Source organism: Molossus molossus, unplaced genomic scaffold (assembly GCF_014108415.1).
Source record: "Molossus molossus isolate mMolMol1 unplaced genomic scaffold, mMolMol1.p scaffold_m16_p_1, whole genome shotgun sequence".
In the NCBI taxonomy this organism is placed as follows: domain Eukaryota; kingdom Metazoa; phylum Chordata; class Mammalia; order Chiroptera; family Molossidae; genus Molossus; species Molossus molossus.
Window position 1 is genome coordinate 149,940,589 of NW_023425344.1, and position 17,737 is coordinate 149,958,325.

The 17,737-nt window shown below is 39.9% G+C and overlaps 1 protein-coding gene across 1 annotated transcript in view; it reads left to right on the forward strand.

The window, feature by feature from the left end:
• The first annotated feature begins 836 nt into the window (after positions 1–836).
• The window catches only part of LRFN5 (leucine rich repeat and fibronectin type III domain containing 5), a 288,423-nt gene continuing 271,522 nt past the window's right edge, over positions 837–17,737 (forward strand). Inside the window, exon 1 of the mRNA XM_036275619.1 lies at positions 837–1,817. The gene's annotated coding sequence lies outside the window, so the exon portion shown is untranslated. The remainder of the gene's footprint in view (positions 1,818–17,737) is intronic.

A 17,737-nucleotide genomic window follows, 5' to 3' on the forward strand; every position in this document is an offset into this window, starting at 1 on the left:
CTCAGAGGGGCACGGGTGGCAAGGCGGACCCGGCGGGGTCTGGCCTGACTCTGAGTCTGGGCGGCGCGGCAGCTCCGGTCACTGTGGTGAAGGCCGGGCCCACGGCCGCGCGCCCGCCACCGCCTCCATGCTGCAGCACCGGGCGCAGTTCCTCCGGGATGGGCGGTAGCTGTTGCCGGAACACGCCACCACGGGGAGCCAAGGACCGGGACCCGCCTCGGCCGCATCTGCAGCTGGGGATCTGGGCTGCTAATCCTGCGCCCGAGCCTCGGACTCGCCCGGGTGCCGCAGGCAGCGGGCGGAGCGCTGTGTGCAGCCGCGCGCAGGGAGGCGGTGAGCGTGTGCAGAGCGGCCCGAATCGAAGACTCTGTGTGTGCGTGCGCGCGAGTGTGCGTGTGTTTGCGCGTGTTTTTCCTTCTTCCCTCGAGGATGTGAAGAGCTTCGCAGCCGGCTGTTCCCTTAGGATTCTTGACTTTTTGGAGCTCTGGGCTATGAGCACAACCCACCCACATAATCCATTTTGTAAGGTCGGTTTATATCTGGAGTAAAAAGCGCAACTGGACGGGGGTGGGGCAGATAAACGAAACCTTCTGGAAATACGCACACACTCACACGAGAAAGAAACAATTAAAGACCTGAGAAGATTTTCGTAACCTTTCTGCTGGTCCTTCCATTTTCCGGAAGGATTCTGGATCTTTTCTACCTTTTGAAGTCATCTTGGCATTTATTTTTTGTAATCTGCTCTCCAGCTAGGTGTGTGTGTGTGTGTGTGTGTGTGTGTGAGAGAGAGAGAGAGAGAGAGAGAGAGAGAGAGCAAGCGCGCACCTATCTGATGCATTTGACTGTCTTTTATCCAATTGCCCAGAAGCAAATGTGTTAACTTGGTGTGCCCCTCCGTGCCTGGGTTCTCCAAGAGGGCGGAGGACGCTCAGACCCATTTTCCCCACTTGATTCGGAGCGGCTACCTGGCTGTGGACCCATGTGTGCGGATCATTTTACCCAGAGGTTTGGAGAGCGCCAGTATTAACCTGCTTTCAGGTACATCACAAGGTCAAGAGAGGGTCCTGCAGCGGTCTTATTTCTGAGCATCCAGACCTTCCTGTCTTGGCCAGAGGATATTTACGTTTTGGACCACATTATTTGAAACCAAAAGTTCAGCCCTTACAGCTGGTTCTGATTTCTGCAAAAACAAGGTAACAAGGATAGCTTTTAAAACTGCTTAACAAAACCTCGACTCTTCCTCAACCCTTTTTCGGCTCTCTCCTCCCCATCAAAATGTCAGCAGCTCTTGAATTACGTGGATTTGGGTTGGAGCAGAACTTGAAGGAAACGTGATCTATCGGCTATTCGAGACCACTCTCTATGCTGCCGGTGGTCCGGTGGGCATCCAAGACAATCCTGAGAAGGGCCGGTCCCCTTGTTGCCCCCTCCCCGTGTTGTGCTGGGTGTGCGTGTGCAAGTGTGAATGCGAGTGCGCGCGCGCCTTGGTGCGAGTGTGTATGTGCTTTTGAGTGTGTGTGTCTGATTGTGCGTGCGCGGCCGCCCTGTCTCTGCCCGCTCTCTGGGCTCAGAAACGCGGGTTTCATGGGGCTATCGCCGCGGATTCCCCACCCAGCGCGACCTGCAGGCAGTGGCATAAGTAGCAGAAGCCTTCTCCGGGACTCCCTAGGATGCAGGTGCTGAGCTATGGCAAAGGGCAGCGAAGTGAGGAGAGAGACCCGCGTAGGACTGTAAAAGCCACCTGGAGCCACCTTGCCGGAATTGTACCTGCAGGCAGAAAGTCCTCCTACGACCGTCTTTTCCTCTAGAGGCACCAGGTAACAAGCAAACGACTAACCGCCTCACCCAGTTTCCTTATGATCTTGTTTCTAGTGTCTTATCTGCATTGCAGACTACTTTACTTATTAATGTTTTGAAAATCATTAAGAGCTGGGTATCCAAGGGCGTTCGGTGATGTTGCAATATAATTCTAGTAGGTGGAATATAAACCTATACCTGAGCACTTAATACAGTCGTGAAAGCTAAGGGAATATAGATACACTCCACCCTAACTGATGTTTTTGGAAAGCTAGGCATGTTGAACCTATCTGAATATGTCAGAGATTAAAATCCCTTATTTCCTTCAGGTTATGGTTGTCATGGACCATTTGGTGTCCAACCCTCCCCAGACTGTGGAGTGCAAGAGAGTGTTTGGTTTCCACCCATCATTTCAGGCAAGGAGCATTTTTGACCCTTCCCTACCTCTGGTGCCAGGTTGATTTTCTTTCTTTATGATGGCTGAGCTCACCAGATCCTTTAGTAGTTTTGTAAATGACACATCTGGAGACTTTAATCCCAAATGGAGTTTTTTGGAACTTGCTTTTCATGGAAGGGAATTCATTGTCGTGTGTGTGTGTGTGTGTGTGTGTGTGTGTGTGTGTGTGTTGAAAGATGGTGTTTAACTGTGAAGGTTTGCTTTTATGTAGGAAAAGAGATCTGTGAAAGAAGTCATTTGTATATCTAGAGGAATCAGGCTAAAATCATAACCACCACCCTGACACCATTCCCGCTTTATTGTCTCAGTTGTAGAGAGGGGCTTGTGTGCATTGGTTTTTTTCTTTTGTTTTGGTTTGTATTTGTCTCTGTATAATATGTATTTTTGAAAATTCTTGATTTACTAGGAGTAGGGTAGATTTGTGACTCCCTAATTAACATATTGGGTCTGATATGTTAAGATGGAGATTCCCATGGCCAGCTGAGGAAGCAGAACAAATATAGTGAACTTCCAAAGCCCCTTACCCTCGCACCTTATGTCTCATTTCTTTTTCCCGTCACCTCCGTGTCTCCTACAGAAAATTTCACTCCCTTCTCGAGGCATTAGGATTAACAAGATAGAGCACTTCCAAAGTAGTCTCATCAATATTTTATTCCATAGTGAAGGTGGTCTGAATAATTCAGCTGAGGAGTGCTCATTTGTCTCCCGCCTTCCAGAGCTGCCTGATGGCTGCACCCATCAGAGGGTTTGGTCAGGCCCAGCACAAGGCGCCCTGCCCTAGGAGACAGGCACTGGGACTGCTACCAGGGTTTCTCTTTGCTGAAGCCACTTGGAAGAGCGTAGGGGCGCTGCCTGCTATTCCTCTTCCCGCTGCGTTTCGATGGATATCCATATGATGGCATTTGCAGACTACGTACAAGCTCGCCACCAGCTTGCTGCTCTCCCTTGATGTCCCCGACTCCTCTGGAGTCTGGGCTCCGCGGCTGCTGCTGCAGCTCTTGCAGGCTGGTGGTGCTACAAAGCCATGTATGCCACCGGCTTGGGGGCTGGGCTCCTCCACTGCAGCTGCCAGGCCCTCGTTGACACTTCCTTGGGGCGGGGCCGGAGAGCTCAGCGGCCCCCTGGCTGACTGATGGTGCATCGTGGCGGCGGTGGCCCCCTGGATTTGAGAGGAGGGAGATGAAGAGAGAAGCCAGGAGGGCAGTGGTGTCCTGTGCCTGCAACTCCACCCCACCCCCCTTGTGAATGAATATTCAAGAACATAGAATGAAAGCTTGCTGCAAAAATGCCTTGATAGTCAAATAATGTAGAATTTCTCAGGATTCAAAAACTGAAACTAAGTGAGTTTTTCCTAGATTTCCGATTGTTCCTTTCTTTTCTTCTCTCCACTCTTCCTTTCCTGGATTGAATCGGCTCCTTTATACACCTGTTTTACCCTCAGTTGGAATACCAGTGGAAAGGGTACTACACCCACACCTTCACCCCCAACCCCACCTCATGCCCAATCAACATGAAGGAGATAGGGCCCCTCTAAAGACAGATTTGCTCTGTGACTTCAAGCTCTAGGGAGAACCAAGAAAGGATAGAGAGGGTAACTCAAATTTAACAGAAAGCAGGTCCCCATTCTACATTCTGAAGACTCAGAAAAAAAGGGGTACTGCCTGCATAAAACTAAAAATAACTGGGGATTTGGAAGAAATTAGGTGAGAATTTATGTTTTTGTTTTTTCACTCTCTTTTGTAGTGAATTTATTGGTATTTCTCCTATCACTCACAAAAGCCTAGACAGAAAACTGACTTGTGTGTACTAAAATCTGACAAGGACACCTTTTTGTCCCCCCTCTCCCCCATGTCTCCAGAATATTACTACAACAGAAACAATATCATTCATAATAATTGTTAATGAAGCAGGCCTGTTTGAGGGTGTCCAGAGAAGAAGGAATGCTGGTAGAGGATATAAGTACTTGGGAAAAGGATGTTTTTTCCCTATAGTCTCCCTCCTCATTTCATTCCCCACTCCTTTTTTTAACCTTTTCTCACTAAGGATTACATCTTTTGTAGGTTAGGTCTTATCCTTCTACCCTCATCCTCAGGGGTTTAGGTAAAATGCATAACCAAAAAGAACTACTAGTACAGAGTTTCATATATAGAAGTTCCTGAAAAATTGACATTTCTGCCTCCCATTCCTTTTCGCTTGTCTGAGAGACAGAGATGTGTGCAAACCAATTTGGAGATCCGAGTCCACTGTGCTTGTTAAGCATTGTACTTAGAGCTGACCTGGCTCACTAACAGGTTAAGACTGTCAGGTATTGATAGGAAATTTCCCAGCAAAATCTCCCTTCCTGTGAGCCTTCTTATGGTCACTATTAAGAGGGGCAGAATAATAAGGAAGTCAGGACACCCATGGGAACAGATGTGAACATATAGGCAGGTGGAAAGAAGTTGTTACTTGACTCCTATCCTCCAGACCATTTCTTTTAGTATTTTTTCCCTTTCTTTTTTCAAGAAGGGGAGCAATGACCTTGAGCAATACCAATCTTCTGTGCTTCACACGTCTTTTCCTCCCTCAAACACGTGATGTGCACACATGTGAACGCACACACCTCATTTTTGAAATATGAGATTTCTTTGCTTGTGTGTTTTGGGAGGGGTCCATCAAGATATGTCAGAGAGATAACCAGCCGGAGGTGATTTGCTTTCCTTTTTCTCAAGAGGGGATAGCAACAGCTGTGATCACTTGAGGGAAAATTGCCCCACCCTTATCCCCTCCTATTTTTTGTCTCCTTTGTCATTAAATGTATGCTTAGTGTTGAAGCAGTATCTTGTTATGGCATTGTTGTTTTAATGACTATCATATGTTATATCTGCCTTTTATCTTTTCATTAATGGCCATCAGTTCCTTGGTCCATTTAAACCAGTGCTCTGTTTCCTCCTGCTGCTTGAAGCACTTTTGGCTTCGTAGTTTTGCTGAGTTTTCTAGCTGGTGAAATTAGGATCTTGCTTTCTGCTGATACTATTGCTATGTTGTCATGTGGTTGGGATAAGACGCTTGCAAGATATCTACCGATATTCCTGCTTCTACATGAAACCACTACATAATAGCTCATAATTACACAGTTATTTTAAGAAATATTTACACTAAATATTGCTAATATGTTTTTATGTGTGCCAATTTTAGGTTTGGAGGAAGCAGGCTACTTGAAACTTTCTAAAGGCTTAACTGGCTAATCTATTAACTAATTCCTGTGATTTTAATCTACTCTCTATTCAGAAAAGTAATATATTGGCATTGCTTTCAGAGTTTTGTGTATTATGTAATCATTTCTAAGGTTTATGTTTCATTGAAGTACAAAGATATAAATTTAGGCTTTTAAATAGATGTGATTGTGACCCCATAGGATGCGTGACTAACAGGGAATTTTGCTAAATCATTGCATTGACACATGTGCATAGCTTTGCCTTGTTCAGTAGATCTAGAGAGTGAGGCTACTCATTATATTTCTACAGCCCACATTTTTATTCCTGTGGCATCCTTTAATCATTGAGGACTATTTAAAATCTTAAGCAGTATAATTTGTTCATTACATGGTGTGTGCATGGTGAAATTAAGAAGTATTATGTTTATAAGTATTGAAGCTATTCTGGTTAGAGGTGAACCATTTTTATTATGTTCTATCAACACAAATTATATGTAGTTATTAAAACCCCAATTTCATATAAGTATACAAAGAGATAGAAATTTAATTCACAGCTAGATAATGGTATCTTTAAGCTTTTATATCATAGTGTCCTGATCAATACTGTTCTGATAGAGTGCTATTTACTGAACTATGACAGAATTTAATACTAGTTACTAAGATAGGTTAACAAGTGATAGAATATTACAGTGGAGTTACATGGTTACATAAATGCACTATCATTTTACTGATACCAAGTAAACCACATGAAAAGGCTTTATTATTATAAACAATTCTTGTAAGATTTCTTGGAAGTTGACTTTGTTAAGTTACAAAGTTGGTCACATTGGGAGGAAAATGCCCATTAATTAATTTGGGTCTTTCTCAAAAATATATTTTTTATGAAAGAAATGTGTTTAATCCTAAATCTCTCCTCGTCTTTCTTTGTGGCAGCATATTTGGACTTCATTGCTTAAAAAAAAAACTCCCAGTGAAATATTTTGAAATTAGTATTATTATAATCCTTGTGAAGAACAATTGCAGAATTGCCATTGAATAATGCATCTATTTTAGATTGAACAAAAAAGGCTCTAAAAGAAGTAATAATATACACACAGTTACAGGATCCTTTATCCCAACTCTGGGAATAGTTCCTTAATTCTTAGAAAAAGAATGAAAGACAACACTAATTAGATCAATATATACTCAATTAGAACATGTGTATTTTATCAGGGTTAGAAGCCAAAACAGTGCTGTTTATATTACTTTATTTTCACTTTGCCGTGTGTAGTTCTTTTGAGGAAATGCTAAAGAGCCCAGGACGCATCTCCGGATTCCATCTCTGATGTTGACTTCTCATTTCCCATCTAAAAGGTTTTTCATGACCCCTTAGTAGTATCACTTTTAAAGTTATAGGATGTTGGCATTAAAGTGATTTACTACTGGGAACATATCAACTTCGTAACCATGAAAACTAACATTCTCTATTTTCTTTGGAAGTACAGGTTGTGTATCTCTTTTTGTTATTTTTTCTCATGGTGTAAAAAATCAGGTTCTGAAATGATTTATGTGCACTTGCTTCATTAGCGCTAAGGCATTTGTATAGCAACATTAAAGTCCATATACTTCATATGGCAACATTGAACACAGCATTGAGTAGTACCTATGCTTTATTCTACATGGAGCAATATCATTATATAACTAACATTCACAGATATTTTAGTTTGAAATGCCTCATTTAATAGAAATGTGCCTACCTTGACATTGAGAATTTGGAGTTATTTATAGGAATTATGGAGGGTACGGATGGATTGTTCAGATGCTAGACACTTTACTAAAATATAATTAGACATGGGATCCTGACCTCAAGGAACGTATTTTCTTAATAACGTACAAGATATGAACACATGCATAAGTTTGAAAGTAACTGATATTTTTAATTCTATGTTGATATTTTATGTTTTGTAGTAGGAGAGAGAGAGGGAATCAGAAAATCATAGTGTGTTTTGTGGAGGATTGAATGTGCAGTGGTTAGAAGCACAGACTTGGGGATCACATGTCTCAGGCCTGTGTAACCTTGAGCAAGTCTTATAACCTCTCTGAGCCTTAGTGTCTCACCTCTAAAATGAAGCTTTTGATGAAAGACACTTAGCTGGTTTCATCACCATCATCATTGTCACCATCATCATCTCATCATTAGCTATCCTGAGGGTAAAGGGGGAACTGAAAAGATATAGTAACAGAATGGATTGAAGGCCTGTCCTTTGGAGGTTAAAGACCCCTAGGGTTGCAAGGAATCCTACAGCCAAACCCAGGGTCACATAATGCAGTGTCTTCAGATACTAAGCAGCGAAGGTAAATCTGGAAACCTTGACTGGGTTTAGGAAATCGGAGGCTGCGGAATCTCTTGCACGCTGGAGAGTGCAAGACTTACCCAAGATATTAAAATTTAAATTTATTTTAACCCTTGCTGGGCCTAGCATTGTGAAACCTTTGTGTTCTTCTGACATTTGAGAGTGAAATAGAGCAAGGTAAGATTCATAGAGTTTCCCTCATCTTAAAGGGATGGAGGCTGCCTCATGGGCTCTCTGATCTAGATAAGAATGACTCAAGCTCTATTCTTTGATTCCTTCAACAAACATTTATTCAGCATTGAGTGCACCTGAGATTCTCTGCTCACCATTGTTCCTTTGAGACAAATGCCAAATGGCATGGATGCCACTCTGAGGAGACTGCAGCTCAGAATGAGGAACAAATACTCCTCGAAGGGCAGCCCTAGACCTGAGTCAGTATTGATGACATTCTCACATTTTTGCCTTTTAATTTACTCTTAAACCTAGAAGATACTGATTTCTAGGGTATTTATTGTCAATTTGTGTTACCTCTTCTATTTTTTAATAAAATCAACAATGATACTCCTAGCAGTTTCTCCAGCCTCCATATGAGGTTACCTAATTTCTAACAAGGGGAAAATAATTTGAACACAGAAGGAAATAACAGTAACACTCCCTTTATCTGGTATACTTGTGGAATGAATCTTTTGGTTATCAACATTCTCCACACCCTTGAATGTTATTCTTCTTACTCATTATGTTTAAAAATGTTTTTTTGTTAATTTTTACTTTTAATGTAAATGCTACATTATTAAAATTGACACATTAAATCAAAATATAATTTTCGTTCTTTTAACGGCTTCATGTCTTCATGGTATATGATAGTGATTGCCACGCTTGGAGACCCATCCATGACATGTTTAAGGCAGTTTGTACTGAAACAATTTCCCCAACTCCTTTTCTATCTTCTATGTATGACCTTTCTTTGATTTATCTGTGTTCTCTCATAACTAACTTTTTTTAGTGGGCTTGTTTTCCTTTTCAAGTCACTGGTAGGAACTTAATAACAAAAGAACAAGATCGTTAGAGATCTTTGGAATGTAAGAGCCTGCAGAAGGAGACAGTTCTAAGACCTCCGCTGAGGAAAGCACGTGAGTTCCCCTCCAAGCACTTTGTGTGGCAAGCACTGGAAGATGCTAATAGGCATTCTTAGGTGATACATAATAGATGATGATCAGTAGCCCCAGCATCTTCATCATTTTCTGAGAATAAACTCTCAGATTGCTAAGCAGGCAATCTTGGTTTTTACATCTTAGACATAATTATATACATTCCTAGAGGAATAAGTAGGGGCTGAGGGCGATTAATTTACTTGCCCACGATATAGGACTAATAGATGATAGGGCTAGAATTCAAATTCTTCTGATCCTAAAGAAGATACTATGTCTGCTATATTTAGGAAACTTCACCGTTTTCTTACCCCATATAGCTGTTGTTGTTGATTGTTAGAGAAATGTGTTTTTATCCTCCTTCGAGACTGATGGCCATCTTCTGAATATGTATCTCATTCTTAATTTATTTTCTCTTTATGGTACTTTATGAATTGCCATGTTTTATGTTTAGAAGTTTATGAAAACTTTGTGATTATCCATTAGATTCTGTAGCTGCTTGTATTGAGAAGGAAGTGTTTAATCCTGATTTTGGAATATAAATATATATTTTTCTTTTTTGTCGAACTAGATTGTGTGATTTTCTCTAATTACCAATTATCTTCTGCAGTAGGGACTTTCAAGTCATTGTAAACAAGTATGTCTTAAGTAATTAATAAGTGTTTCCTTGAGCATTTTCCCCAATATAGAAGGATCAGAGGATTATTTAAATATTAAAATTGGGTAGAACTTGGAGACCGCATTGTTTATCATGAAAACTTTTACATTTGTTGAATTGTGTTCAACCTTCCACTCACCTCTTACTCCTGTTGCCAAGAAGTTTGTTCAGGCTGATGTTGCAGTCCTTAGTGAGGGCTTCAGGCTTTACCCCCCACCCCCGCCACACACACACACACACACTCCAGTTACCTCCTTCCTTTGGGACAAGGTCAGAAAAAAGTAAAATAACAAACTCACCCTGTCCCCAGATTTATATGCTGTTATTTTAATGACAGAGAGGCCTTTTAGCCGAAATCTGATGGTTAATTCTAGCTATATCTTTGTCAAAACAGACCGTTTCTAGAATAATTCATGTACTGTATTACCACCTGTTACTTACTTTCTTACCTCTGGAAAATTCAAAACGGCCACACATTTGTTGTATGTCTTCCCATCAAGAGTAGATATTTCTTACCCTTCTCCTTGAATCTGGACTGGTAGTAGACTTGCTTCCAACAGTAGGTATGGCAGAAGTAACGACGTAACTTCTGAGCTGAATCTTCCAGAGACCACTAATCTTTCCCTTCTGGAAAAATGTTGACATCATGTGAAGAAGCCCAGATTTCCCTGCTGGAAACAATGCCTAGCTAACATCCTACAACAATAGCTAGGCATGTGAATGAGGTCATCTTGTACCATTCAGACACAGTTGAGCTTCCAGTAATTATAGTCACATGAGTGACCCGAGGTTAGACCAGCAGAAGAACCAGCTCAAATTGAGGACCCACAAATCATGAAGAAATAAAATGGCTGCTACTTTAAGCCATTAATTTAAAAGGTAGGAATAAATAACTGAGACTTCCCCCTCTTGGGTCATTGGACATGGCCACCCACCATGCCTATTTTGGAAGACAACCCTGCCTCCATTTATTTATACTTTCATCAACTATATGTCAAACATGTTTACTAAATTCAGGCATGCTGGCTGTCCATCCACAGATACATGGATTTTTGAAGAAGAATATGTTATTTCAAACCTTTGAGAGTATTTGCTGATCCTTCAAATGCATCAAATTTCCTCACAATGCTTTTTTCATAAGATGTTTCCTAACATGGCTGAATGTGATTTTGTTTGTCTGCTTTCTTTTCCACCCACTTATTACTGCATTAAAGAAGCTTCCCTGAGAGGGTTCTTCTTTTATACAAGGGACCATGCCATTCACCTAAAGCCCAAGGAAGAATTTGTGTTTGTTTCTCCAAGTTGCATTTGAGCTTAGTTTAGTTCAGAGTGACATTTTGTCATTTCTCAAGATTTCATTTTACTTTCTAATTATGTTTCAGTGGTTCATATTTACTATTCATTTCTTCTGTAAATTTAATCTAGTTTTCACAATTACTTTTCTCTGGGACTTCACACATACCTCGTTATATTTAATAATATTCTCATTTATGTGTCACATTACCCTACAAAAAATTGGCATATGTTACAGGTCTAATAAGGCACAGGATGTAGGCCATGGAGCAGTGCAATTACAATGGTTTTCTAACTCCCTGATTGCTATTTACTTGCAAAAAAATGCATAATTATAAAATAAATACAATCAAATTCAGTGTTTTGACTTTTAGTAAAGTAATAAATGTGTGAGGAGGTGCATGGGAATGCATGTCAACTTCACCTAAATATTTTCTACAAAGGTGTTCTGTTATGGATTTGAAAATCTCCCTGAAATATATTGAAAATGAAAAGTTATTTATATTTTTTTTATAATGTGAGTTTAGAGTTGAATATAAGTATGGCAATGTATATTGTGTTAATCATTTCAAATTTTTACTAGTGAACTTTAAAATAACTAAATTCTAAAATTCTTAGAAATCTTCTAAGACAATATCAGGACAATCTTTCTCAATGAATGTGGAAATTTTTAAATAAATTAATAACAATAAACTTTCATACAGGGCTAGAATAACTAAATATAGATAAACTAGCTGGAATGATATTTTAAAAGTAATATCTCAAATAATGTATGACCTTAGAGCATGATTAGGAAAACTGAAAATAATAATTATTTTAAAAATTATCTAATAGGCAGGAATAATCCAGGCTTTTTAGAGTTTTAAAAATTATATAGGTTGGTGTAGCTTTTGAATAAAAAAAAATGTCATATTAAAAACACAAAAGTTAGGTAAGATGTCTTAGAAGGGGCCTGTGTGTACAATGTTAGCTTTGTGACACATTTGCCTTTTATATTGTGCATGAATTCATCAAATTCTGGAGAAAAAGAGTAACTTCCTTTTTTGTCTGTTTGGGAATATTGTTTTTATAGTTCTTTAGACTAATTGTGCCAAGTATTGTTTTTTAAATCATGGTAATCTCTTTAATTGTTCTAGTACATCTTTGAATATTCTTCTTAAATTGGAAATGAAAACATTTATCTAAAACTTCTTGTTTTATTGGGATCAAAATAAGTAGATGAATCAGTGTGTATAATTAATGACCAAATTGTTCCAATAAATGTAGGGAAATCATTTCTTAAATGTTAGGTGATATCTGTAGCATTGCACTTGAAAATGTGAAATAAATAATTGTCTCTAAAATATCTATGTTAAAGGAAGAAAGCAGATTCAAGGGCAATTTTAAAGGAAAATAGAGAATTTCATGAACTCATACTTGGTACAAAAGGTACACTCAGGAGGTGTTGTTCGAATATTGACATGTACATTTATTAACAAATACTGGTTTTGGAGTGGAGTTGCACAGCACTAAAATCCATGTTTACAAGTGACAGAAAGGAACCAGTTTCATTTTCCTTTTTTTTTTTTTAATCCTCACCCAAGGATACTTCTGCATCCATCTTCAGATAGAGCAGGAGGGAGAGAGGGAGGAAGAGCGAGAGAGAGAAACATTGATGTGAGAGAGACATATCCAGTGGTCGCCACCCACATGACCCCAACCAGGAAGGGGGGGGACAAACTGCAACCGAGCTATGCGCCCCCAGCAGGAACTGAACCTGGGACTCTCTGGTCCGAGGTCTGATGCTCCAACCGCTGAGCCAAACTGGCCAGGGCACCAGTTTCATTTTCTAGAGTCATTTTCTATATATTGGAGTTTACATTATAATATTAATATTTGAACATTTGGGGATCCATGAAAAACAATCAGTTTTGAGATATATATATATATATATGTGTGTATATATATATATATATATATATATATTTATATTTAAAAAGAAGTCCTTGGAAAACAATGTAATGTTTTAGTATCATTGTGAAGATTTTTCCTATTCTGTTCATCCACATATTCCCTCTATAAATATATTCCATACTCGGAATGGAAAGTATCAACCCTTTCAAACTGATTCAAAGCACAAATTACACAATATTCCTGGAAGGGGTAATACATAGGTTTTGTTGGATTCAGTGCTTCTTGGATGGAGAGAATCCATGTGAACTGCATTTAAATGGAGCTAGCATTCATTCTTGCTGAATTGGTGCTATCAATAACAATGTAAAGATAGGATTTACCATGGTAAGTTGAAATCATATATTGACTATACAGCAGTTGAAGAAGTAGCTGAGACCTGCAGCTGAATAATGTTCAAGAGTGAGACAATGGAGTGATGTGGTCGTCCTTGGCTTGTTAGAGTTCAGTTGTGTAATCAGTGTTCTGTAGCATAAGAGTTTTGGTTTCAAAAACCGTGAGTTAAGGCTGGAAAACAGGGTTGTGTCACTGTGGACTTCTTTATCTGTAATTGGAAAACCCAACTCAAATTGGCTCAAGCAAAAGGAATCTCTTCGTTCACACAACCCATAGCGTAAAGCAGGGTTATCTTTGAGGTAGAGCTTGACTCAGCATGGAAATAATTGAAAAACTAGGATCCATCTTTTATCTCTGTTTCTCTTTGTTAATTTATTTTCTCATAGTTGGAAGCGTGAGTCACTGTTGCTTCACATGATCACACCACTAAAGCCAAAGGCAGAGGGAGAAAGGCAAAGAGAGGGAGGGAAGAAGAGAGAGGATGGGAAAGAGGGTACCGCTTCCTGGCAGTCTGAACCACATCCTTGAATTGGTTCTTATCAGCCCTAGTTGTTTGACTTGTGTTCTCTTAACAGCTCCAATCTTGGAACTTGCTTAGAAGGAGTCAAATAACTTTTATTTACCTCTTCCTTCATGCTGTTGTGCTGGCATGTTTATAACCCCATAACTGATGATTGGTAAATTACTGTGCTGCTCCATAATTGATGATTGAGAAAGTCACTGTATGCCCTCTAGCTGAATCTGTTTAGTCAAAATAACCTCAGTAAATTGGAATACTCCCTGAACCAAGAAATTGTTGGGAGCCGCCTATGTGTCTGACAGAGCCCACAGAGCCTGGCGGTCTGGAGTCAGAAACTCGACCTCCCCCACAATCTCAAGGAATCAGTCTTGCATTGTGTTTGTGCAGCTTGGGGCTAAGTGTGACCCAGTGTACCTTGAAATATTTGAAATACCTGGGTGTTTCTGGGTGTGCCTGTTATCCATAAGGCAAACTAATTCTATACAGCATTGCTGTGGCCCTGGGCATCATATCAAGAAGATCTTATTTTCTGTAAGGTATAAAAGGCATGTGGTAAAGCATATCGAGGTCAATTCTGAAGACTCTGTCACAGGGGTGTTCGGAATCAGACACCAGCCAGCTAATAAACAGCTCTTATTTGGACTTCAATTCTCTAGTGGTCCTTCTTTGACTCTGTTGTGCCATAACATTTGGAGTCCCCAGGGCTGGTCTCTGAGAACTCGGGATCCGTGGTCAGCAGCTTTGCTCTCTATTTGGCTTTAATTTGGCTCTGGTGGTCTCTCGGTTCTCTTACGCCACAACACTGTCCTCTGTCCATCCTTCTATCTTTCCTTTTTTTCTTTCAGAATTATTTTCCATGAAAAGCCCCTCTCCTATTCTCCATGTCAAATGAAAAAGCCTTTAGGACTTTAGTAAACTTTTAATATTTTCTTTGATAATCAGTGTTTCCTGCTTAGGAAAGGAAAAATAATTTTCCTTCTACCTTTCTAGGTTCTTGGCTGAGACCTGCCCCCTCCCCTTAATAAAAAGACAGATTAACCAGAGAAAACCAAACAGAGGCTTAATGTGTGTATCTCCTGTGTACATGGAAGTTACCCAGGAAAACTGAGCAACTTCCCCAAATGGCCATCCCATTACTTTGAATACCTCCTCTGGGTAAAGACAAAAGATGTTCCAGGGGTGGGGAGGCGGTTAATGGGAGACAATCAAGCAAAACACTTACAACTGGTCATTGTGCAGATTTAAGTACCTTCTCCTTGGTTAAGTTTCTGGAGATTTTTACATCCTCTCCCTGGCACAGAGAGAAGACAACCTTACAAATGGAAATTTTCCTTGTAAGTATAAATATATTTTACAAAGGAGTGACTGCTACTAAGTTTTAGAGCTTTTCCTGTGCTTCCTGTTTCTTAAAAATAATCAGCCTAAAGTAATCCTGTATGCCAAAGAGGTATATTTTGTAGTAGTAAATTCTGCTCCCCTTCCCTGCTTTAAGATGTCTTAAACAAATTAAAAGTGGTCCAGCCATGCCCTGGCCGGTTTGGTTCAGCAGTTAGAGCTTCAGCCTGCAGTCCAGAGAGACCCGGGTTTGGTTCCCGCTAAGGGCATGTACCAAGGTTGCAGTTTGTCCCTGGCCCTAGTTGGGGTTGTGCAGGAGGCAGCCACTTGATGTGTCCCTTTCATGTTGATGTTTCCCTCCCTCTCTTCATTTCTCTCCCTCCCATTCTATCTGAACAAAAATGGAAGAATGTCCTCGGGTGAGGATTTAAAAAAAAAAAAAAAAAAAAAAAAAGTGGTCCAGCCATAATCTTATCATCAAATATTTGAAATGAGTATGTCTAATATAATTTAGCTACAAAGAAAAGTATATCTGTCTATCATTGAGAAGTTATCATCCGACTATTGTTGACTTTAAACAAATAGATAACCAGGTATTTGTCTACGAAAGTGGGTATACAAGAACAATAAAGAATTTTTAATCCTCACCCGAGGATATTTTTCCATTTTTTGCACAGATAGAGTGGGAGGGAGAGAGAGGAAGGGAGAGGGAGACAGAAACATCGATGTGAAGGGACACATCGAGTGGCTGCCACCCGTACGACTAACCAGGGCCGGGGACAAACTGCAACCAAAGTACATGCCCTTAGCAGGAACCGAACCCGGGTCTCTCCGGACCGCAGGCCGACGCTCTAACCGCTGAGCCAAACCGGCCAGGGCAAACAATAAAGAATTTTGATTGAGGACATTCTTGGCTAGCCATCTTTAAGTCCAGAGAACAGAGGACAGGAATGGGGTTTATAAATGAGAGGGGTTGTGGTAAACAAAATCCTTTGAAGAAACTGGGCATTGGAAGTGTGGTGGCTTTTCACTGGCTGAGCGGTTGCCAGGCAAGAAGATCCTCGTTCTTCCTGCTGGAGGAATAGAGTACAAAAACATCTTCCTGTTGGGTATGGAGTGTACAGTCACTTCCTTTTTAGGGTGAGTGTTAGGGTATGAGTGGCCTTCCCAACTTCAATTTAAATGAGGTTTCTCTTTATTAATCTTCACACTATACTGCAACAGTAGGAGGCTATTTATATATACAGGCAAGTCTCACTTTATTGTGCTTCACTGTATGTACTTTACTGTATCTGCTTCACTAATACTGTGGGTTCTTTTTTTGCAAATTGAAAGCAAGACCCTCTTCTGGCAGAGGTTATGACGCTTAGATGATGGTCAGCATTTTTAGCAATAAAACATTTTTTAATTAAGGTATGTACGTTATTTTAGATATACTATCGCACACTTAATAGACTAGAGTATAGTGTAAACATAACTTTTATATGAACTGGGAAATGAAAAATTTTATGTGACTTGCTTCATTGCAATATTTGCTTCATTGCTGTGGTCTGGAACTAAACCTGCAATATCTCAGGTATGCCTGTATATGTGTGCATCTCTGTGTGTGTATGCACACATACATATATATATGCACATATATCTACTTAAGCTTATTTTTATCAAATACAAAATCTCTTATGTATAGGCTATATACTGTACTGTTTACAATTATCACACTTTAAAAGAGGACAGTGAATAAATGACGCTACATGGTTGTGGAAAATTATCATCTAAAATGTAGTAAAACTATAAAAGATAAAATAATGACTGAATTTAAATATAATTTTTAAATTTTGTGGATAGCCCAGCCAGTGTGGCTCAGTGGACTGACCTTCATCCGGTGGAATGAGAGGTCCCAGTTGAGTCCCTGTCAGGGCATAAGCCCAGGTTGTGGGCTCAATCCCCAATAAGGGGCGTGCAGGAGGCAGCTAATCAATGTTTCTGTCTCACATTGATGTTTCTATTGCTCTCTCCCTTCCTCTTTCTCTAAAAAATCAGTAAAAAATAAAAATAATAAATAAATGAACAATAAAAAGTCATGGATTGCTTCCATTTTTTTGTTTGTACACCAGAGATTATACGAATGCCAGAGTAATGATTGTAGCTGTTGCATTTGTTTTTATAATTATTTTCAATCTTTTGAACTATCATATTCTCTATTATGATTTACCCATTTCTTGAAGTCATACTCATTTAGCTGGCATAAACCATCATTTTTTATTGATTTCAGGTGAAGGAGGGACGTACTAAACCCCTGGCATCGGGTGAGTTGGGTCAGTTTGAGAGCTTCTGCCTCAGTGTGAGGTCACTTAGCTATTAAAAGCTCAGCCTTCCAACCTCTAAAGGCTCATTGTGGCTCCCTCTGGACCATAGCATTCCTGCAGTCATTAAATAAAAAAACTTCCATTTGACAAATAAAACAGCTAAAATTAATACCTGTGGGGATTTTGAGACATTTCTGTCTATTTGAGTTTCTATTAAGTGGAACGTCAGAAAAGTAATCAAATACCTGTGTTTTGTAGGGAGTTCCATAATGCAGTTACTGGTGTATGCAACCTATATTAAGTGCTTTTATTTATTTATTTATTTTTATTTTAATCCTCACTCGAGGATATGTTTTCCACTGATTTTAGAGAAAGAGGAAGGGAGGTAGAGAGAAGCATCAATGTGAG